The sequence below is a fragment of the Pseudochaenichthys georgianus genome, chromosome 8 (assembly GCF_902827115.2).
Source record: "Pseudochaenichthys georgianus chromosome 8, fPseGeo1.2, whole genome shotgun sequence".
NCBI lineage: Eukaryota > Metazoa > Chordata > Actinopteri > Perciformes > Channichthyidae > Pseudochaenichthys > Pseudochaenichthys georgianus.
The window spans coordinates 16,747,234-16,770,546 of NC_047510.2; the positions used below are offsets into that span (position 1 = coordinate 16,747,234).

The 23,313-nt window shown below is 41.0% G+C and overlaps 1 long non-coding RNA gene across 1 annotated transcript in view; it reads right to left on the reverse strand.

Annotated features, from left to right (window-relative positions):
- Positions 1-14,506: 14,506 nt before the first annotated feature.
- LOC139434319 (uncharacterized) overlaps positions 14,507-23,313 on the reverse strand; it is a 52,867-nt gene continuing 44,060 nt past the window's right edge. The window contains exons 3-4 of the long non-coding RNA XR_011643678.1: positions 15,041-15,205; positions 14,507-14,592 (exon numbers count right to left, since the gene is read on the reverse strand). This is a non-coding gene — a long non-coding RNA (uncharacterized lncRNA). The remainder of the gene's footprint in view (positions 14,593-15,040; positions 15,206-23,313) is intronic.

Below are 23,313 nucleotides of genomic sequence, written 5' to 3' on the forward strand. Positions count from 1 at the left end.
GGTAAACTTAAAATGAAGTTGAAAACATTTGCAGCGTTGAATTAGCACAAGGTGCAGTCAGAGCTAATGGCTAAAGGCCTTTCAACTGGTTTTTCGGGGTAGATTCTTCTTTTACTGCAGATCAGGGAATAGTTTGTCCCACAAAGGCTGCACAGAGAAGTGTTTACTGTAAGAGGCCTAATTCAAAGAACAGAGACGCTGGCAGCATAAGTAGATAGTATCTTAGGTTTTACGATCGACATGTTGAGTTCTTTAATTTCTTTGACAAGAATTGTCTGTTTATTTATCTTCGTCTCTTCCTTATTCTTGAGTTCTTTAATTTCTTTGACAGGAATTGTCTGTTTATTTATCTTCGTCTCTTCCTTATTCCACAATTGTACTTCTTTGTCCTCTTGACTTTTTCTCAGCCGCACATGTGTCTGGCCCTTAAAAAACCTCCCTGCAGTGAGGCAAATATAATTTGTTAGCAGGTTCCATATAATCTCAAAGTTGCTTCCAGGTGCATCTGATTAGCCCCTCAAAGGTAAGGGCTTTTAAAGGGTCTGGACCACTTCTACTGTTTCCAATGTAGGGGTGGTTGGGTGTCTGAAATATTGAGCCGATAGTTTAAACTAGAGTCTACAGCCTTGCTAGCTGCTCTGTGAGTCACCATGCTATGTAAACATGCAGATGTTTAGCTTGTATAATGGATACCATGGTCAGAAACTTAGTTTTCCGTGTTATTATGCTTACATATGTTAATTATCACTTGACACAAAGTACAGCAGAGGCATATGGGAACATCATTAGACTTAAAAGTATTTGGTGAACAAAGTACGTATACCTGATAATGGGTCTAAATGAACAATTCAGAGGATTTCCAATTACAATTCATTGTGATTTTCAATGGCACATGAGTGTGTGTACCAAATCTCATAATTAATCCAATATTTGGTGAAACACTAACAAATAATAATCTCAACCACATGCGTCTAAAAAAGTAATAGAATCGCCTAATTCTCATTAGTCACTGATCCTCTTTGGACCACACATTTCTGTAAACGTTGGAGGTCAATCCATCCAGTGTTTTAAAAAAAATAAAAAATGTTAGTCCCTACCAAAGTGGTGGAGCCACAGATCGACATTCCTATCTACAGTGTCTTGTTATTGTCCAAAAAAGGCCCTGTTGTTTCCCACTGTACCAAAAAAGAGTTTTCACTATTACAAATCACAGTCCAACATTGGTGCACACATGTACCACACTGGATAGACATACCAGAATACAAATGTGTCTGAACACTGTTAGGAGATTTAGTGGACCACTCGTCCGCTTTCTTGAAATCTCCTCGCGTCCCTACACAAGCCGTTATCTTACATGAAGGAAACCCAGCATACAAGTAACCGTTTAACAATAATCCACTTTAATGGTAATATACAATGCAATACAATCAAATACATTACCATACACAACCATATCGTATCATATGTGCAATGTCAGGAGTTTGGCCTACTCCTGGCTCCTGCCCATAGGCCGCCAGACCTCCAGTCCCAGCAGCACGAGGAGAGAGAGGCCGAACACAGCGGGGTTTCTGTCTATATCCCTCGCTGACCCAAGGAGGAGTTATCTGCGCCTCCCTTCCAGACCAGTGATTGGCTGCCCAAATTATCATCAACACCCCACATCAGGGATGACTGTATGTTAACTCCTGACCTTCCCCCTCTTCCTGTGTCCTCAAAAAACCACATGTTAGCAGGCCCAAAACCAGCCCAGTTTTCTACACAAATCATTTTCAAGCTTCTTCACAGTTTGCATGAATACATACAAATATTTCCTTACAATTCCCTCTTTTGCACTCTTAAAAAAGAGAGTGCAATTTATACAAGGCACTTGCAAAAAACTGCATCCTTGTCTGCTGAGTCTCCATACTTTTTATTCTCAGTGTCCACAGTGAAGGGCACTCCGTCCAGGCTCTCGTTGCAGATGACGCAGCGGAAGCAACCGGGGCGGTAAGACTTCCCCAGGGCCTGCCGACCTGCATGTCCATGATTAGATGTCCACCTGCGTTGCACTTGTCTGCAGACTGAACCCAGAGTACAGAAAGTCCTCTTCACAGAAAACCCTTCCTGCGTCATAGTAGAACGCCTTCCCTACTACAGGTGCTGCAGGTGAAGCAGCTGTCATGGTAGAGGCTGCCCATAGCTTGGCAGGCCTGGCTGGCTCCATACACCGTCTTGTTGCACTTAACACACACTCCTGTTTCAGCGGAGAGTGGAGTCCCCTGTGCCATCCTGGCTTGCCGTGTCTTTGTCCCCTCTGATCCGCTGACGGCGGCTTCTGGGCTGCCTGCTAGAGAGATGTCTTCCTTCTCCTCCGGCTTGCTGATGGCGGCTTCCGAGTCGATGCTGAATAGATGTCCTCCCGATCTTCCTTCTCCGGTCCGATGATGATGCCTCCCGGGACGACTGCTGGATGGATGATGGATGTCCTCGAGGTCCTTCTCCTCCAATCCGCTGATGACAGCATCCGAGTCGACCTCCATGACGAGAGCCAGATCTGTCCTGATGTCGTCTAGGGTCCTCGCAGGTGTTTTCCCCGCCGCACACTGGCTCCCGTGGTACCAGTTGTCCCCCTTTCCTTGTAGGCGGACGGCATGGGATGTCCTCGGGGTCACTCGGTCGGGGCCGGAGAGCCTGGGGTTGACAGTCAGCCTCCTGCGTCTCGGGTCCCCCTTTCGGCGTCAGCAACCTGTGTGGAGAAATCTGATACAAATCCCTCAAGCCTACGCTCCGGGCTCTGGGGCCCTCGGCTGTTTGACCCACCAGTGCGTGGCAACTTGGAGCCTGTTGGTGGGGTGTCTTACAATAACAGACGTCTGAGCACAGGTTTTCTAAATTAATTGTGCAGCTTCAGAATCTTAATACTTGGACTGTGCCCACTAAATAAGAACCACAACATCTTTAGGTCAACTAAATAACATATTTCAATAGCTCTGAATTTCTGACAAGCATCTGTATTTATTTAAATGAAATCCCTGAGATCCCATTAAAAATCTAAAAATATGATTTGAACTGCTAATGTTTCTGGTAAAGAAACACACTAATCTTATGGATTCAAAAACAACCAAAATCACAATACTAACAAAGTGAATGGCTTCCTGGTGATACTGCTTCTACCCGTCAGTGCTTAGATATTATCCTACTAAAAAATGAATACAAAATTCCAACAAACTGTCATCAAATGTCTTTCTATTACAAATGTAGATGAAATGTATATCCCCATAATGACCTAAACAATAAAGTCTATGGCTCTTACTTCTTTACCAGGCTAGTTACATGATGTTGTCTGTTGAAACATTACTCACCGGTCAGTCTCTCCAGTATTCCATTCTGGACTTACATCTCTCTGGCAGCCCCTTGGCCACTGATTCTCTATCTGTGTTACCTGCTATAACTCAATCAATACTAGAGACATGTCAACATTCATCAAACAGCCTCTTATCCCCAGATATGGAGCAGGTCAATTCTAAAACTGTCAATCAATGGTCAGATTGAACAATGGAGTTGGGCAGCAGGTTCCTTTCAGTCCCTATGAAAAATGTACATTGTAAAGTTTACACTCCCCCTTTTTTACACATTCTCTCATATGTAAACAAAAACCTGTATGGGAAGAAAACCTTCAGGTCATAATGGATTATAAGACAATACCAAACATCTTTCCCAGTAAACACTTGAGAGTGTTTCTCTCCATCATTCAGTCCTAAAAGAAAGAGAATTCCAAATTTCATAGTTTGAGTTTCACATTCTTCAAACCGCCACCTCCTGTGGGAGTGAAACATCATGAAGCAGATTAGATACGGTTTCCCCTTTTGTCCAATGTTAGGAAACCTCTCATTTCACACATTATTATCACACAAAAATAATGTGTTAGTCCAAAACATGCTTGATTAGTCATCGTTTTAAATCATGCAGTTGCACTGATCAGGTGCAGACATACACACACTCACACTCACACTGTCAGGTTGTAAAGTCAGGTTTGGTCAGGTTCACCGCAGAGTCAGTCATTGACAGTGCCTTCCCAAGTTACCCTGTCGGTCAGTTGGTCTCAGTCTTTTTGGCCATGAGTCGTGCTCTGCAGAGACTTTGATGTTCCAGCACAGGCCAGCATCCTCCGTCTATACAAATCTGTATATATGGAGCGCCATCATTTATTAATTCACAATTACAACTATAATGTTCAAGATATCTCCAACCCCTCCTTGCTGTTTCCCACATTCCCTGAAAAGTGTCTAGCCAAAAAAATGTCACTTCCTTATTGTACTATTACTATTACTGCAATTCATTTACACCTAATTAGTATTAAAATGACTAATAGATCTATTTCAGAAACATGTGTACATCACTATCTTGTGTCAAAACATTACTAGGATCTGTAAAGCTCTGCTATTTATTCCATAACTCATTCTATCAATTTATCTTCAATTCTGGTGCACTTAAAGAACAATGTTACCCTCTTTCACAGTGCGTGGAACTCTGGGTGTCTGAACATGAAACCAGTACCTCAAATTGAAATACTATATTTTGTTTAGAACCAGCTTTCCCTTCAACATGACCTATATAAATACATATTTATCTGATCTTATAGAGCTGTTACTAAAACTCTCCCTTTGAACTGATCAATACTGTAACAAATTAAAACACTACCAAATTCACACACGAATAAAAATCCAGTGCATACTTCCTTCATGCCCCCCCCTTTTTTTTATCAGTGTGTATTAGACTGATTTTCCACTTCCCTTTAATAGTTCCCCTCTTTTCCGCTATTTTTATTTACCACTTGACTAATTTATGGTCCATACATCTTCTTATCTTCACTTATTTATCAAGTCAATTCAAGTTCTTTACAATACATTAGTAGATACCTTGTGGAGTCTTCACAATAACTAATCCCCTCTAGGATATGAAATCCATTCATCTTCAAGCAGATACTATGTCCTTATTTATGTTTTGTTCACGATAACAATGGTATAACAACCACCTGTCATCAATTCTGGTCCACCTAAAAACCAATGTTAAACTCTTTAGCAGTGTGTGGAACCCTGGATGTCCGAACATGCAACCATTCCTCCCTCCTTTATCAAGGATTTAAAAACAGAAGTCATTTCATATTTCCTATGGTAATAACTATGCTACAATGGTGAAATCAATTATTTAGATTGGAATACTATATCTGGCTTGGCACCAGCTCTCCCTTTAACATTATCCATACAGATAAAGATTTGTCTTATAGAGTGGTTCCTAAAACTATCCCACTACTTTATTCACACGTGAATAAAAATGTCAAAGAATATCTTGTTAACCTGATGAAAAGATTGAAGAATATGGTTGTACTTTGTCATGTGGCCCCCTTTAACCCTCAGTGTGTTCTCATTTTACTCTAATAGTTTACTGCTACTTTTAATTTAATAAATCTTTCTGTCTTTACGTATTTATGCTTTAAATGTGCGTTTTGTGAATAAGTGTGTTTATGTGTAAACTCACTCATTCCCGTTTTCCTTTTCTCCTCCTCTGGTTTTCTCAAGCCGTGACCCCGGCCTCCTCACTTCTAATCGACCATGCCAACTCCTCTGATTCTGTGTTCTCTTCAGTCCATCAGCTGTAACTTCATCCGCTGTCAGCCATTGGCCCAGTTACATCTGCATGCCCCATCTTGCACTGCTTTGCATTTTATCCCCTCCTTTACAGTCTCCCTGCTGTTTTTATGGAGGGCGGATTCTGCTCTCATCTCCCACACTTTGCTCTTGTGCTCAGCTTGGAACTTCATGGTCCCGTCTGAGGGACCGATGAGCGTAGATTTCTGCCCGTCAGCATGCTGTCTGGTTCTGGATGCCACAGGTGGAGATAGTTCTGGCTGCAGTCTTGTTGTTGTCGTTTCAGCTCTGGTTCTCTGTCTGTTCGATGGAGAAGGAGGAGTTTCCTGTTGGGTTAGGTCTTTTGTCTGCTTGGAGGGTCGGGATCGTAGCCTTTTCTAACTCAGAGGGGGAGTCCAGGTCTCGGGACGCATTACCTATAAAAAATCTAGCACACTGAGGTTAAATAAATCCAACCCTTTCCACTCTGACTCTTTGTAATCATACTATCTGTCTTAATTGTTAAATGCCATCTAAACAACGTAATTGATGTCTACAAATGATATTACAAAAACTCACTCTAAAAATGGTTTCATCCATTGCTACATATGTACCCAACATAACTCTTTCAGGAAACCATTTTCTCCTATATATTGAAAAACGTACATGTTTCCAGCATCACATATTCCACACACTACGAAAGAACATCTACATATTTTCTCCAATATTTTAAGCTAGTTTCTATAGCAAGATTATCATGTGTGACATAATAATCAGATGTCTTGTTTGCTAACCAAGAATATTAAACTTTAAAATGTCTTTTGGCCAGTTGAAGTCCTGCTTACTTCATCCTTAAACTCTTCTTTAATTTGAAACCAAAAAAGGTCTTCCTTCTCCACCATGATCCTATCTCTATATCAAAGTCCAGACAAACTGATGATTTATCTTCAGAAACCATGAGGAATGAAAACACTATTCTCCCTTACTTCAGTTCTAAATCAAATGAGCCAGACAGGAAACCCCCTTTAACCACTTGCTTATCCTATTATTTTTGATCAAAGTTGTGTTACAAGCAGGTTAGATCTGTAATGAATTAAAATCAATATTTAAAGACGCAATATAAGTTAAATATATTGTTAAGCTAATTACTGTTTTATTGTGAAGGCCTCTCTGGCGAACAGCGGCCTTCGGCTTTTATTTTGAAAGGCCGTTCCGGAACAGCGAGTCCGATTCCTAGAAACACGGCAAGTTGACAATCGTTCTAATACATTAACTATAGTCGTGAAAGAGACAAGGAGGGGGAAGGCATGTGGAAGCAAGCAATGAACTGAAAATGCCACCAATCCTGTTTTAACGTGATGGCGCACATTGAAAACCTAAACGCCCTGTCATAACTGACAAGCGTTCAAAAACCTTTCTGCTTATCCCTTAGGCCACTACTTTTTGTTTTATTCATAACCTAAAAATACAATTGTGATGAATAGCTTGCTTTTGTATCATTACATTTACCAACATAAAACAAGGTCTGTACTAATCAACAATGACAACCTACAGACAGCTCATTTAGTTAAATATACGCAATATATTGACTTCGCTTTTATTTATCTGACTTAATTAACGTGCTTCCCCCCCTTTCAGCCACTAGATGGCAGCAGCAGAGCACAAATGAGCTTCACTCTTCTGAGCGAAATGTCTGATTATCACAGACAATCGGTCACACAGGTTATTCAGGTAAAAATCACACAGATTTATTCCCCGTACAGTTTGTCCGGCTTGATAACGTGCTACATATGTCGTCACGCAGGACTCTCTGCCTACCTTGCGATCAACGTTATGTTTACGTCAGCCTTTCAAATAAATTTTTACAGACAAGGGAAACGGGAGCCGGTCTCGTCACAATGTAGGTGACGTTAGCGCTCTCTCCCAAGGATTTAACAGATAAAAGTCCGCTGACACTTTCGCTTATTTGGTCTTGGACTCTTATTTACCCCCAGTTTTAAACGGCGGATCGATCTGAAATATCGATCATCCAGGTTCCGTCGTATGGGACTTACACCCACATCCCACGAACTGCACCGCTCCTACGCCACTTCAGGACTAAAATACCTGAGATCCACGCAAACTGCTTTTATTTCTCGTCACGCAGGACTCTCTATACCTTGCGATCAACGTTCACGTGTTATATATAACTTTCCTAACATGGTAAAAAATATGCATTGTATACTCCATTCAAACTTCAAAAACACTCTGAAACGCCTACAGACAATCCTACAGGGCCCTGCTATTGTCCGAGGCGTCTAAAAGTGCTTGTTCCCGACCCAGTGTGGTCGTCTGAATCCTTCCACAGCTCATGTTTATTCGGCGTCGAGATCACCATTTGTTAGGAGATTTAGTGGACCACTCGTCCGCTTTCTTAAAATCTCCTCGCGTCCCTACACAAGCCGTTATCTTACATGAAGGAAACCCAGCATACAAGTAACCGTTTAACAATAATCCACTTTAATGGTAATATACAATGCAATACAATCAAATACATTACCATACACAACCATATCGTATCATATGTGCAATGTCAGGAGTTTGGCCTACTCCTGGCTCCTGCCCATAGGCCGCCAGACCTCCAGTCCCAGCAGCACGAGGAGAGAGAGGCCGAACACAGCAGGGTTTCTGTCTATATCCCTCGCTGACCCAAGGAGGAGTTATCTGCGCCTCCCTTCCAGACCAGTGATTGGCTGCCCAAATTATCATCAACACCCCACATCAGGGATGACTGTATGTTAACTCCTGACCTTCCCCCTCTTCCTGTGTCCTCAAAAAACCACATGTTAGCAGGCCCAAAACCAGCCCAGTTTTCTACACAAATCATTTTCAAGCTTCTTCACAGTTTGCATGAATACATACAAATATTTCCTTACAACACACACAGACAAAAGGTCGTGCCCTGAAATGAGCAGACAGGACCTCAGTCTCTGCTGTGTTGTGACAGTTGAAACAGCAGTGGGTGTCTGCATGGACTGACATGTGAACAAAACCCCACAAAGTCCCAGCAGGTGTGTCAGCTCAAGTCGGAGGAGTAAGAAACCAAACCATGTCAGGTGTCCGGCCCAGACGGACGCAGAATTACCTCGACTTGTATTCCCGATGGAGCCAATTCGTCTTAAACCAAACAGTGAGGTTTTGACCAGGTCTGTATTTAGCAGCTGTCCAAATTAATTACACACAAATTGTTAAGAGGCACCATCTGTCAGGAGAAATACAATAACAAGGTATTTTGAATATCAGGTTTTAGATGTGAAGAGGTTAGGGAACCTATGCTCCACTGTTAACTTTATTTCAATCCCTGCACTTTATTTCACTTCACTAGAATAAGTTTATAAACATCCACAACCACCAAGTCCTTCTCCTGCCTCACCAAATTGGTAAATAAACTGTATCTTATTTTGCCTGTTGTGCTGAGACCAGAACATAACGATGGTGTGGTTTGTTTGCAAGGCGGCGTGGAGGCTGGAGGTCATTTTCTCGGTGCTCTCAGCCTTGCGGAGGGGGGAATGCAGTGGGGTGGAATAGAGAGCTTTTTAAAAAGGCAGTGAATAAAAGCTTTGACATCCCCTCTGCCCTGTGTCCCCGCCGCCGCTCCTATCTTGTGCTTCCTCCAGCCGCCCTCATGCCACTGTTCCTACCAGAGCACATAGAGATGCAGCGAACGCAATTAAGCCTGATGTAATGAAATCACACTGTGCTCTCGTTAATGGAGATGTTGGTGAATGGGGTCAGAGGGTGGACTCTGTGAGTGTGTATGTGCAGAGAATAGCGGCAGCTGTCGGGCGTTGCTTTTACAATTTTCAAATGGATGAACATCCTCACTACTCTCAGGTTAAAGACCTTTTATTGAAGTGTATATTACACTCCTATAAAACTACCCCACTTAGATATGATGTTATCTCATCAATCCAAAGTATCTATTTGACAGAGATATTACAGTAGATTAAAGGGTCTGCATACCACATTTTCTTGATTAACCTCGTAAAAAAAAAGTGTTTAGTCTGGCTGATGGACAAAGAGAAGTGATTACATCTCAACCTTTTAGAAGTTGCCAAGGACAACAGCTAACAAATTACCTTGAATACGTTCTTTATAAGGGTAAAAATAACGTTCCACTGCATGTCGAATAATAAATGTAAAAACACATTCCACCCAACATCACAACACTTCATTATGCTGCGAACAACCTTTTTCAGCTGCGCCTCGGTGCAGAATCCCATAGATTAAATATCCATTGACATTTGATTTCGGCATCATATCATAGCAAGCCGCTGACCTCTGGTCAGTGCAGCGTGAGTCAAACCGCCGTCTCATTATAAGCTGTACTGTAGATGTCAAGCCCTCACGCACAGGACTGAGCAATTCTCCAAATCAGGAATAAAACCCCTTCCTCGCCCCGGATGATATTCAAGTGTCTCTTGGACACAGTGATTCTGCGCCATAAATCAACCAGATAATGAAAAAGGTTCGAGCAGAAGAACCACAAGACCGGATTAATGGACCTAATGAGGTGGATATGTAGCACAGCAGCACTGGGTGGGTGGCTGTTTGGGGGGTTAACAGCATAAGGTCATTCAGCATGGTCAAAATAATGAGTTATCAACCTTTATTACAGGGGGGTTGTTGTTTTTTTCGGTCAAAAGGAAGTGAACTATCCCTAATGGAAGCTGTTTCTTTTATGGATGGATTAGATGACAGGATTGATGTTATTTACAAAAGAAATGAAGCTTGAAGAAATGCAGTCAGCCTAAAGTCTATCACTGGAAGCAACTGTCAAAAGTTGACAAATTCAATGCTAGTTATTACATATCTGACAATTACGAGCAACCATAAATGACTTAGACTTAAGTTAAAAGGTACATCACAAGCAGTTTGGTTTCAAGTATGGACCAGAAAAAGATGGTTTCTATACCTGAATATCGTCAGCATTCGACACACACTGACATTGTAGAGATAATACTGTATTATTGTGTTGATATCTGCTCAGTAGACATTAACTGCTTGTGTGCAGATTTGGCTTAGTCTTAAATATCTTAAACTGTTGCTAGAATATTTACTGTTTATTATTTTAAAACTACTGCCAAGGTACTGCTCTGTTTCTGAAAGTACTGACATTTTGAAGGAGTTGTAGCTATATGTGTTCTAACTTGGAAGTGTGGTGTGTAAACATGGAAGAACACAATGTCCAGCAGTGATTTTTTCCACTTGAAGATTAGATTTAAGTGCTTGTTTATACAAACACAAATAAAAGTATTACAGGGTATACGTGTGTGTGCTGGCTGGAAGAGATGTATTGTAGCACAGTGCTAAGGTCTCTATCCACCCCTCTCCCCCTCTCAGACAGCAGCTGTAACGGGCAGGCCGTTGGTTACCGAGTCCTCTGGGGTATTAATCAGCTAACTGGCTGCCATGGAGGTGGATGAGGCTCCTTACACTGATGCACAGACTTTTTAATGAAAACTTCCTGCACAAAATGCTGTGTGTTTGAAAGACTGATTAAATTACTGCTTTGATCTCTTGAAGCCAATTTAGCTCTTCCTGCCAGATCACTCATGTATGTTTATGTGCAAACAAACATACATACAAAATGATTAATGTGAAAAATGCACAACTAAGCATGTTAAGAGGTTCATATAGCCGTAAAAAATGGACAAGAGTTAACATGTATGATTCAGGAGCTTTCAACTTTATTCCCCTACAACCGTTCCTTGAGAATTGTTCTCCCGAATTCAGAGCTGCATTGAAATCTCTATCGGAAATAATGCAGCATTTTCATCCACTGACTGAAAGCTTCACTCAGGTGCATAATGCGTAGATCTATCTAACGGCCCCTCTGTGGCCGCCGCTGGCTCCAAACCAACATTATTATTACCGTCTCAACATTTAAAGCCTCACATATGGCTTCACCCAGAAATGATTTGTGCGGCCGGGGTTTCACACTTCAGAGCTCCGAACGTTTTAGCGAAATGATTCCAGGAGATTTTCAAAAACCCTCACCTTGGGAACTGAACCCAGTGATCACATGACACTTGAGAAGCTGTAAGACTAGGTAAGAAGGTAATCATGAGATATATGATAGGAGCAAGAATCCATATCTGACAGCGTTGGCATTATCTAGGTGATTGGTGGGTGCATTTGTTGCAGTCTGTGGGTCAAATGGTCAATTAAAAAAATGTTGTCCTTGTGCTTGATCATTTCGAAGGACATTTCTTGTGGAACACCAGATAACACAAGTTGACAATAGAAGTAATTCAAAAGCATAAATGGACTTTATGTTCTACTTGGAAAAACTCCACTCATATCTGGCACCAAAGTGAGCTCACGGCACTCAAACCAGAACACGTATTTGTCAAAATGTAATGTCACCCAGCTCTTGTGTGCTGGTGAAACTCATCTGTAGTCCATTAAGCAGCCCTCTCAGGAAGAGTACTTCAGTTTCATGGAGATGTTTCAGGGCCTGTTTGTTGTAAACTGACTATTACCTTTTAAGAATGATACTAATTTTAGCACAGTACAGCGAGTCATTTCTGTTATCAACAACAGAGACAGTGGCCACACTCTCAACAAGCAAATGACGCAGATACAAAAAAGTATCCAAACCAAATTATGGGTGAATTGAATCCCTCCTGTATAGAAGCACTTTGTACCGCAGGAAACCAGGAAGCACAACACTTAAGCAAAGGAAAGAATGGGTGAAACGGTGGAGAAGGAGAGTGGCTGATGGAGAGGTAATATAAGAGGAGGCAATGCAATGCAGGAGGGATAAAGAGTAGTCTGGAGAAGTTGGTATGGAGAGGAGAGAGGGCTCTTCTTTATCTGTGGAGGACTGTCTGGGTGAATCATGGGGTGGACCAAAGCCGTCCAGTTTGAACTAATGGGGAGGGAGTTTATGGTAACACTTAAAGAATGAGATCAATAGGGGCAGTGCTTCCAGCAGAAAGGAGAAGGAGGCAAGCGCTGGCCCAACAGAGGGTCAATACCATCCAAATAGGATCAGTTACTGTTAAAGCAGCCAGAGAGGAAGAAACGGAGCTCAATACCTGTGGCCTACACACAGGTTTCAACAATCTCACAAAATGCACAAAACTCATTTACCATTTTCAGTCGCTTTACTTTAAGTGGCACTTAAAGCAAAAATAACAACGACTGTTTTTGTGCGGATGGATTTATGTACTGCTAATTGAGTTTTCCAACTAGGTTTTTCAATCTGAAATGTTAAAGGGTCCTGGAGTACGTTTTTTCCATCAAAGGAAGTTGAGCATTGTTGTTCTGCACGCATATTGGAAGGAGGTGATCACAATAAAAAGTGGGCATATAAAGGTCAGGAATTTGACACTGGAGACCAGGTTCCGTGGTATGGGTATGCGCGGGCAACAAAAGCCCCGACACTTTAGAAGATATCCTGATTAAATTAACATCCTATCCAGTGCTTTAAGTCACTTTGGAATTTTACAATATAAACTAAGACCACAATTGTTCCCTTATAACAAAGGGCTGTGAATGCCAAAACATGACCATAAAAAAGTGTGATAAAGCTTAGACGCGATTATATTGTTTTGCTAGAGCGGATATTGTCGAGGAACTTTTAACGATACATTTCAGCATTATCGCTTTGTGGCCAGCCAGAAATGACACTGTTTTTACATTACATTATTAGAAGGCGGGGTCACACTATGATCCCTTGAAAGTGTTTTTAACAAATGATGGATATACTGGGATAAGGGATGACGATATTTTCTACAAAATACGCATATAGAAACTAGGGGAAAGAAAATCATTGTTACAGTTTGCAAATATCCAGTACTAGCAGTTTGTGATGTGACGGGAAACATACTTTTCCACATAAAAGTTGGATGTGAACATTTCAATCAAACACTTCCAACAGCTATACTTTCTGCTTCACTAACAAGACCTGCTCCATGTCAGACTCACACCTTCACCCCCAGAGGAGACCCTTCATTTGTCAATCAGACTTTCTCCTGACCCTTAACAGCATTGAGAAGGTGCTACAAGATGCGGGCCAGATTCAGATTTGAGTCTGTGGGGCTTTATTCTATTAACATATAGCTAATATTGTATTCTGTTGGTGAATGAAGACTGATATTTAAACAGTAGGGTTAAAGATTTGGACATGAATGAACATTCCTGTTTTTTTTCTGCTCTAGCCTTTCCAACATTAATGTTTTGCTGTCTTCTTTCAAACTAAAAAGAACATGTTTTACTTATTACAATGGAGGATCGACGTCCAAAATAAACTATTTCTTTACCGCACGGAGTTTTGAGCTTATGACACAAGTCTGGATCCAAGGCCTGTCTCTCTCTTCTTACTGTACTACATTGTAGTCAGCCAGTGCCAACCTTTATGAATGTGGATATCATTAGGATTAAGTGTGGGAAAACTAGAACATGGGATAATATCCAAATAACTGAAGAAGTGCATGGAGTGTTTGAGAGGACATAAAAGTAAATGAAAAAAGCAGTCAGATATTTTATGATTTAAAATGGCCCACCAGCAAGAGTGGTTTGCTTAATATACATAGGGTCCCACACAGAATATGGCTCTCCTACCCCCCAAAACCCCAGCTTTAAACTACAGTAAAATAATCCTTCTGGAATTTGTGTGGGTGATCTCCAGCTGTGGGCACCAAGAATCATGACCACCTTCCACGCCCGCGCCCCACGCCTGAGTGTGTGTTAAGTGTGCATGCTGGATTCAGCTGTTTTTTGATAGAACACAGAATGAAAAAATTGCCATTTACAACTAAATTAAAAAGTAGTCAAAATGTTCATTTAATACTTGAATTATTTACAGTAACACTAGAACAGGAAGAATTTAAGCATTTGGAGGTAATCTTCCTTCGCTCCTTTGATACGTTTGGCAATGTGATGCACACATGGAACATATTATGGCACCTCCATTATTGTACACTGCTGTCACTGTGGCCTGGAAATGAGTTTGAGGAAGAATCACTGACACGAGACAAAAAGTGTGAAGTACCAAGTGTGTGAACAATATGGCCGCCTATTTCTCTGGGTTTCTGGAGTGACTTCAAATGTTAGCACTTTACGGGTCACATGAAAAGAAAAGACCCAAGGCCATTACGACATGATTGGTTCAATACATTTTGGTTTATCCTCTTTTTTTAAAGCGATTTTAATGAAAAGTTCCATATTCAAGGACTGGTGGGGCTTTATGTCTGCTTGTGATCTACAGGGGAACCCTTTAATTCATGAGGTAATTTGATGAGGGGTCAATGCTTTCCATGCACAGACACAATAAAAAGTCCAATAAAGTAAAATCCTATATTATTATATCCTGTGTAAACTGGGGATGCAGGCAGTCAATGTATATGGAGGCTGGAAACATATGATGCGTATCAAAGTGGAGTTACCTGTCTGTCTCTCTGCAGTTTGGCATGTGTTTGGCCTTAGTTTGGGAGGACTGGGACCTGCTGTCGTGAGTGATGGAAGAGTGTTGAGCACCGGGGGGGGGAGGAGAGGGTGATGACAGTGTTTAATCCTTCACTGGCACAGGCCTGCTGTCCACCTCACTGCCCCTGTGGTACAAAAAAGAAGGATGAATTAGATCGAACTCTTAACCCTGCCACTGAGCACAAAGACGACAACACTTGGGAAGAAGGACGCTGAGAAGAGGGCAGTGAAATACATGCATGTGGGAGTAAAAGTGCTGAAATAGATGTCTGGATGGACATCAATGTTATGTTCTCATGAACTGGGTCTTAAAAATAATTCCCACTACTCCCTTCCAATCCCTTCGGTCTTACTGTACTCAATTAAATGCTCACTAAATCCAACATGGACCCCTTGTTTCGCTCTGCTGTACACAACACTGTGCCCAGCTAGATGTAGGGCATGTCTGTTTCACTTTAAAGATCCAAACCTTTTATTACAAGAGTTCGGGCCAGCCAGGGGCCGCTCCTGGGAAAGCCATTAGGAGGTGTGTGTGAGCAGAGCCAGCCTCGTTGCGGTTACAGTAGTGCAGGGCTCTGTCTAATGACTGGAAAGGCCTGTATCTGTATTGTAATGTAGGCACGAGTTACCTAATCTTCAGGGTGACTTTATAAGGTGTCCTTTCAGCCCCGTTGGAGCAGGGATAATGTTAAACATGTCAGGGACAAATCCTTATAAAGACCTGCCGTTTGACCGAGAAGTGACGGCACATTGACATGCAACACTCGGATCAAACTTGTAAGGTCAGTCCCTCCATTAAGAAGATTACATGTTTTATTGTTACACGACATTTGACATTCCATGGCAACAGTGATTAGGCTGTAAATCCACTGATGATGGGAAGAGCGCTGCAGCAGAGAGGGATGTAGAAAGGAGTGGGAGATGAAGAGGGGGGCTGCAATTAGAGAAGTGAAAGACCACCAGGGCGGCTGCTGCCCAAACTCTCAGCTGCCACATATTTAAAGTATTCAGAGAGAAGTAGCAGCAGTACCAAAGTCAGTGACAGTGAGTGAGAGTGAGAGAGGCAGATAGCAATTTGAGTTGTACAAACATCTTTGAGGTGCTCTGGAGAAAGAAACCATCTTATTGGTTGAGTTGAAGCTCAGTGGGTAAATGAAAGAAATACACCGGGGTAATTTCATACAGAACAATAGGTACTTCAGAAAAAAAGTTTTTAGTATAAACTTTGCTGTGTTTGCTGACATGAAGGTTTTACTGTTTATAAAAGTCACTGAGAGGAAAAAGTCTTGATTCTAGTCTCCTAATGTTATTAACAAGCAAGACTGAGTTCACTTGGGAGTAACTACAACAATCAAAATAATATATTCAGTAGACAGAGTGAACAACTTCTGCTGCAGCATACAGTATCACTTTTTCAAGAGAATTTGATAAAGATTAGATCAAACTGTATTGTCATTGCACAGTGTGCAATTAAATACAGTTTGCATCATAAGTGCAAATAGTAATACAGCGCATTAGTCCAATTAATTCACAGAACAAACCAACATCTTTAACTATCATATGTACATTACACTGTGCAGTAATGGGGCCTATTATTATACTGTACATGTAATTGTATATGCTGTAAGGTTAAGAACAGGATTGTCCTTGGATGGTAAAATAGAATGAACTGTCCATTGATTATATTTAGTCACAGGTCAATGTCATGTAAACATACCAAGGTAGAGGTTGAGGTCTTTTATGTAATCTAGATTTAAGAGATAGCAATAGTGACAAGAGGGACATTACAAAGAAGATAATAGCATTATAACACTATGTACTGTTGAGAAACAGGCATAGGTTCAAGGTTTAGCTTTATTGTCCTCATACAGTACAGGGTCGCACATTGATACGCAGCTTAAAGTTCCCTCCATTCTACACACACAGAATGGCACAATTATAATCCCGCCCCTACACCCACATCGAAAACTATTGCCAGTTCTTGTGGAGGGTCCGCCATATTCCCAACCACTAAGTGGAGAGTGGGTTATAAAAGCCTCTAACAACCCGTATACATAAATGCTAACTCTTTGTTTCTATCATCAAAACCATTGTGTACAAATAGTTCTGTGCAAACATGAACCTGTAAAACTAAGATAAACATTTCATCATGTCATACAGGCGTCAACAACTAAAAGGTTATAACTTATTCAATCAAGGTATCAATCGGCGTTCTGTGGAAAATAAGGGTGAAGTTTAATAATAGTAATGAATAAAATAGTTGTTGAACAAAAGCTCAGGAAACGCTGAAGTTAACAGGAAATACAGTGTGGGATAAATACTTTAAAAAGTAATGCAACACGGTGTGACCTCATCTGAGTCATAATTGAGGGATGTATGAAGCAAATATCCCTACATTTTATGCGTTTTTACCCCTCTTGAACTTTATTATCAAGTTCCAGTTTTCATTCACCAGTAGAGCAGAGAGACAGTAGTCTCTGCAACAAAAACAAATAAAAAACATACATTTAGAGTTAATGGTTTTCGAGCTGATTGAACGAATTCCTTGCTACTCAGGGTCTGTCAGGAGCCATTGCCATTATAACCTGGGGTGTCCTGCCTTGATGGGGGAAGCACCGAGTAGCTGTTCGGCCCTTTGCATTGCAGCAGAACAAGTCATCTTTAATGCCGGTGTTACTGCTTATCCAACTAATTAGTGTTTGCTTAAGATGGAAACTCTAGCTTCAGTTGGGACTCTTTACATTCTTCTCGCTCAGAGTTGCTGTTGACCTTTTGGTTGGACATCAGGAAAGCAGAAATCCAAAGCCATTAATATGTTTACTTAAAGCACAGACCGCTGATTGATACCTTGATTGATTGAGTTGGGAGCAAATGACAAGAATCAAAAGATCAGCGCTTTCCAAACAGTGTAAACAAGCCATTACCACGGAGCCTTTCCTTCCTTATAAAGCTCAAGTAGAAGTACAGGTAGAGCTCTCTTTCACATTTGTAATTCATATCCTGCTGGCTTTCAATTTGTCTGAGGTCTACCTTTGGACCACAGGCAACCCCCTTAATGACTTGAGGTGACCTTTCTAATGGGCAGGGGCATTGTCGAATGGACACAACCATCGGTTCTCCATCATGGCTGAGAAAATAAAGAGGAAGGAAGTGACAACCTGGAAAAGGCTGATGCTTCCCATATGTCAGAGTTACTGGGACTTGGTTCTAATCATGGCATAGCCTGGAGACGTGTATGGTAAGACAAACTTTTAAATAACCAAATCACTGGTAGTATTCCCATGACGGCGATTAATATACACAAGAGAAATTATGATGAATAAATGATGAGCGGAAGAGACGATTAGATGAGACGATCCACCCAAGGGAAGAAATCGAAGACATTATACCTACAAATATTCTCAGTTGAAGCTGGCACATGTTTAGATTTGAGTTGCTGTATTGCTACCTCTTTAGGAAACCCTCTGCCCTTTGAGCTGTAATGCTATTTTAAGGCAACACTATTTACATTTCAAGCATTTAGACAAGTGTGACATTATGTGTACGTGTGTTAATGGTCCTTAGAGTCAAAACACAAAGTGGAAGAAGACGTCCTCACAGCATCACGTCAAATTAGAGCGGTAACCAGGTATCAAACACACCCAGGAGCAGCACATTAAACAACGTGTGTTAACCACGCACGCAGGTATTATCACAGGAGGAATGCAAGATCACCGTTAGCTTTTTCTGGTTTCCTCCAGTTCCTCTCACGTGAGGACAATCAGTTGTTACGAGCATGTTTTCACAGCATCCACTCACATGCCAGTAAGCCAGAACAAAAGGAATTGCAGTTTAATAATCTACCACTTAGACAGCTGATATAGAAAATTCATAACAAATCTAGTAAAATAACATCCTTGACGTGACAACTTAATAGAAATTTGACAAATTACTTTTACATGATATATTGCCACATGGCTATATAGCGACGACATGGTATTTTATGTGAAGTCGCTCTTCACTGTTAACCTTGTTGGCCTTTATCCTGTACTTGTAGCTCAAATCCCATCGCAAAGCAATTACAAGTTTGAGGCTCAACACATGTTGTAGGGCTTGAACACTGTTCTTATTATCTCGCTGTACAGCAGGATATCAGTCACGAAAAAGCACGGTTCACAGCATTCCATTGAGACAAAGTCCAGCACCGTCCCCTTCAGGGTTAATGCTCTCTGGGCTGCATTACTGCTTGCTCAGTGGGTCATAACAGAATTTCCTGAAACCCAGAGGCCATCAAAGCTCACCTCAGCAGGCTGAGTGGGAAAACCCTTTTAGACTGGACCTCAGGCTGTCAGTGTGGATTATACAGCCTGTGTGTCTGATAGGCATGGGACAGGCCCCCTCCCTTCTCCTAAAGCCTGGTTAATGGTTAATGCCAGACCTGGTGTCTGACTCATGACCTGCCTGAAAGAAAAATATCCATTCTGATCCACATGATTGTCAGAAATAATCCATTGTGCAGATTTGTACTGATCAGTCACACAAATACTGCCATTTATACATTATGATATAGAATAAACTGGGAAATAAGTATTGAAAAAGGAAACTTTGGAATATATTATATTTTATCTGCAAGCAAGTTAATTACATTTGTATTGCTAAACATATTGGCAAACATGAGTTTAACAGTTGCTTCCCGACGTTGGAAACAATTTACAAAGCAATATTAAATCCACTTGCTGGCCTGTTTTAACCTTTTCACCGAAGCAAATCGTCTACTTTTGCATATAGCTTGTACATTTGTAGATATTTTTGAACTTTCCATTATTCTTAGCACTTTAAGGACTATTATCAACCATTGGCTTTGGCAGTTGATTCCACTGAAGGTGGATTCATAGATTATGTTTTGCCTATTGTTGAAATTGTTTTGTAAATGCTGTTTCAAAGTTCAAGAATAAACTGATTTACTGTTATGCCAACAGAGTCCCGAGTCAGACTAGCCCTCAAATGCAAGTGCACTCTGAATTTGATCTGATTTGGTTTTCCATCACTGGATGAAAACGTCGGAGTCTCTTTGCTCACCAGATGCTCCTTTCTAGTCCCATATTTAAATCAGCTCTTCACAAATCCATTGTGTGTTGGCAAGTAGGCAGTTACAAATGAGGAGTAGCATACCTACTGGCATACTAAGACATTTAGCTACAAAATGCATCAAGTCGACTCTCAGAGAGACAGGCAGCACAATACATCTTTCACCACCCCAAACTTCTCTTGTGCTAGTTTCTTCTCATTGTGAAGTCACTAAGATCTTATTTAAATGTATTTGAAAAAGGGCCATTTCCCCCAGCAGAATCATTGATGCTTTTTCTTAAATATCCCTCAAAGAGCAAAGCCGTGTCTTGAAAATCGAACAGCCCAGTATGACCATAAATACAGTTTTTCAGACTGAAATAACTCAAGGTGCTATAAATGCTGCTGATTCTCAGCCCGTCTTTCAACCAGCAAATACAATGGCAAAGCATGTCCAATTTGACAGCGGGATGTAAAACAAAGTTCACGACTTGGGTGAGTGCGCTGCCAACATGTAATAAAAATGTCATCGCTGGCACATACATATGGTGTAACACCACAGAGATTGTCACTTAACAGTAGAATATGAGCAATAAATTAGTTCACCGTGACGTCTGCTGCCTTGTGTTTGTGAATTATGGGGGTGAGCTGTTAGCAGTGATCTGAGAGAGGCGATCCTGACGGCTTCTTCTTGGGGTCAGCACACTCAGCAGAGCCCAGTAAACCGTCCTTCCCACAGGCGGGGATTTTAATGACAGAGGTGGGAGATGCGGGCTCCACACCTGGACATCATCCAGAATGACATCCCCCTGTTGCTGCCTGTAAAGAATGGCTGCCTATGAACTGCATATGGAGGAGTCAATTATTTTACTGTACACCAGTGTGTGGGTGTTCAAGATCTGTGAGAGTGAACCACTAGAGCTGGGCTCGACTAGCATTGATGTCAGTGAAGCGTAATATCAACACTGTCAAACATCTTTGTGTTTGTTGTTGAAACCAAAGGTGATGGTTAGGGTTAGGGTGTTTATTTCATCAACGGTGCGGGTATACCATGAACAGGCATGTTTATGGAATTTCGACAGATGTACATTGACAGAGTAAATGACACAACAGTAGAACTTACACACAGACACACACATAATTGGACACACATATGCGACACTGCTGTTGCTGCTTATCAACAATACCCCATATATATATCGCAGTTGTCTCAATTCTGTTAAATGGGAAGAATTCAGTTGAAAGAAACACAAATAAGATGGGGCAATACAATCAATGTTTGTAAATGAAGACAAATCCCTCCCAAAGCGCAACACCGCCATGATTTACAGGCTGGAAAACATCCAATGACAATACACTGGAGATTAATGCTGTTGGCTCTAGTTTTCTGAGGTTTTTTTGTATACCTAAACTGTGCTAAATTACACAGTAGATCCACCAGTAACAAAACAAATAGAGATCCCCTTAGAAAAACCTGTTGGTGCTGTTAAATCCCCATGTCTATGTTTTGATTACTCTTCTTGGTATATCTGTAATATAAGTTGACATGCATAAATAATCTTCTCTGGGTTTAATGGAGGCATTATTGATCTTGTGGGGAGATTCACTCTTCTCTTCCTCGCTTCACAGGGAGGTCAAATGTCAGGGGCTACTGAGCAGCATCGATGCATCTGAGGCTCAGTCAATTTTGTTTAATGGAAGGATGTGTTAGAGTTGACTGTAGACTCACTTAGAGATTAGTTTAGGGCGTCTATAAATGTTGATGAAGAGTGGGTTAAAGCTCCTTTTCTGGTGTCCCCTATGCAGACTGAAGGACTTGGGAGGGGGGGGGGGGGGGGGGGGAGTAAGAGGACAAAGTAGTATTCAATCCATCTGGAAAACAAATTAATTCCAGGCACAAGTGGATGTTTTAGAGTAAAACATATTCAATAAAAATGGACTTTTACATGCCAACATGTATTTTCCGCATGGGAATAAGTTTAATTCCACATTCTTTGGTGAAGGTGAAGCCACAATATGCAAGCACGGGAAAGGGATGCCAGGGTGAGGACATTTTCCCATTGGCTAAAAAAACTTGCAGCGCTTGCGATTACACTGGAACATTTTACAAGAAAAATGTATAGGCAATGATGCTCAGGTTTAATCCCTGCGCCACATTGCTGCTCCAACTTGGCTTTGGTCCCATTCTCCACATGGCCTTGTACCAAAAGTTTAAAGATTGATTTATCATTGTTATCTGTTTTCCTTTAGCATTGGGTTTAAATCCGAAATATTGACACATTTAGTTTTCTAAATGCAGCAACACAAAGTGGGTTTATAATTGTCATGTCTTATGCACTGTTAAGTATTGATGTTTTTATTAGCGAACAAATAACAGGTTGTTTTTTTTATGATACGAAACATCGACATATGTATTTAAAAAAAAAAAAAAAACATTTAGGATTTGGTTAGGTTGATTGTTTTACTGTACACACACTTCAATGTTACACAATTCTGCAAATGGTTATTCACAATTTCCCCTAATCTGGAGCGAGATGCTAAATAAACATGGAGGTAAAATATTAAGGTTTCAAAATATCGAAAAAACAAAACGTTTATGCAAATTATGATGAAGGAGATGCATTTTATTGAGTAATACCGAATCAAAAAATATTTTTTGTTTATTTAAATCATTTAGGAACTCCACAAGACACACTATCTTGTTGGACGTATTCTTTAGTCACATGACTACTGCTCCCGCCAGTGAGCACACATTTGCAGGTTTTTCTTACCTTTAGGCCAAATGTGCATTTAATAGATGTCCTCATATTGACTATTATTTGACATTTTTGTTCCAACATTAGAAACATTCATCTGTATTTGACCTGAACAGGTGATATTTTCCATATGAAGGTTGTCTGGTGTTCTCACTAGAGTTTTTGACGGTTTTATATTTATGTTCTTGGTACTCTTCCATGTGCATGTTCCTTCCATTATCACCTCCATACTGCTCCCACACCACCATCTCCTGTCCCACAAACTGCAGTTAAGAGACAGCCTCAATCTGCAGCCACAATGAATACTACCTGAATGTGTCGCTTTCCACATAACTGCACTCTATCAGTGAAAACACACTTTACAGCACTTGCTCTAGACTGAGCTTTTGTAAACTGTCACATGGTAGAGGTCAGCTTTTCACCGGGGTCAT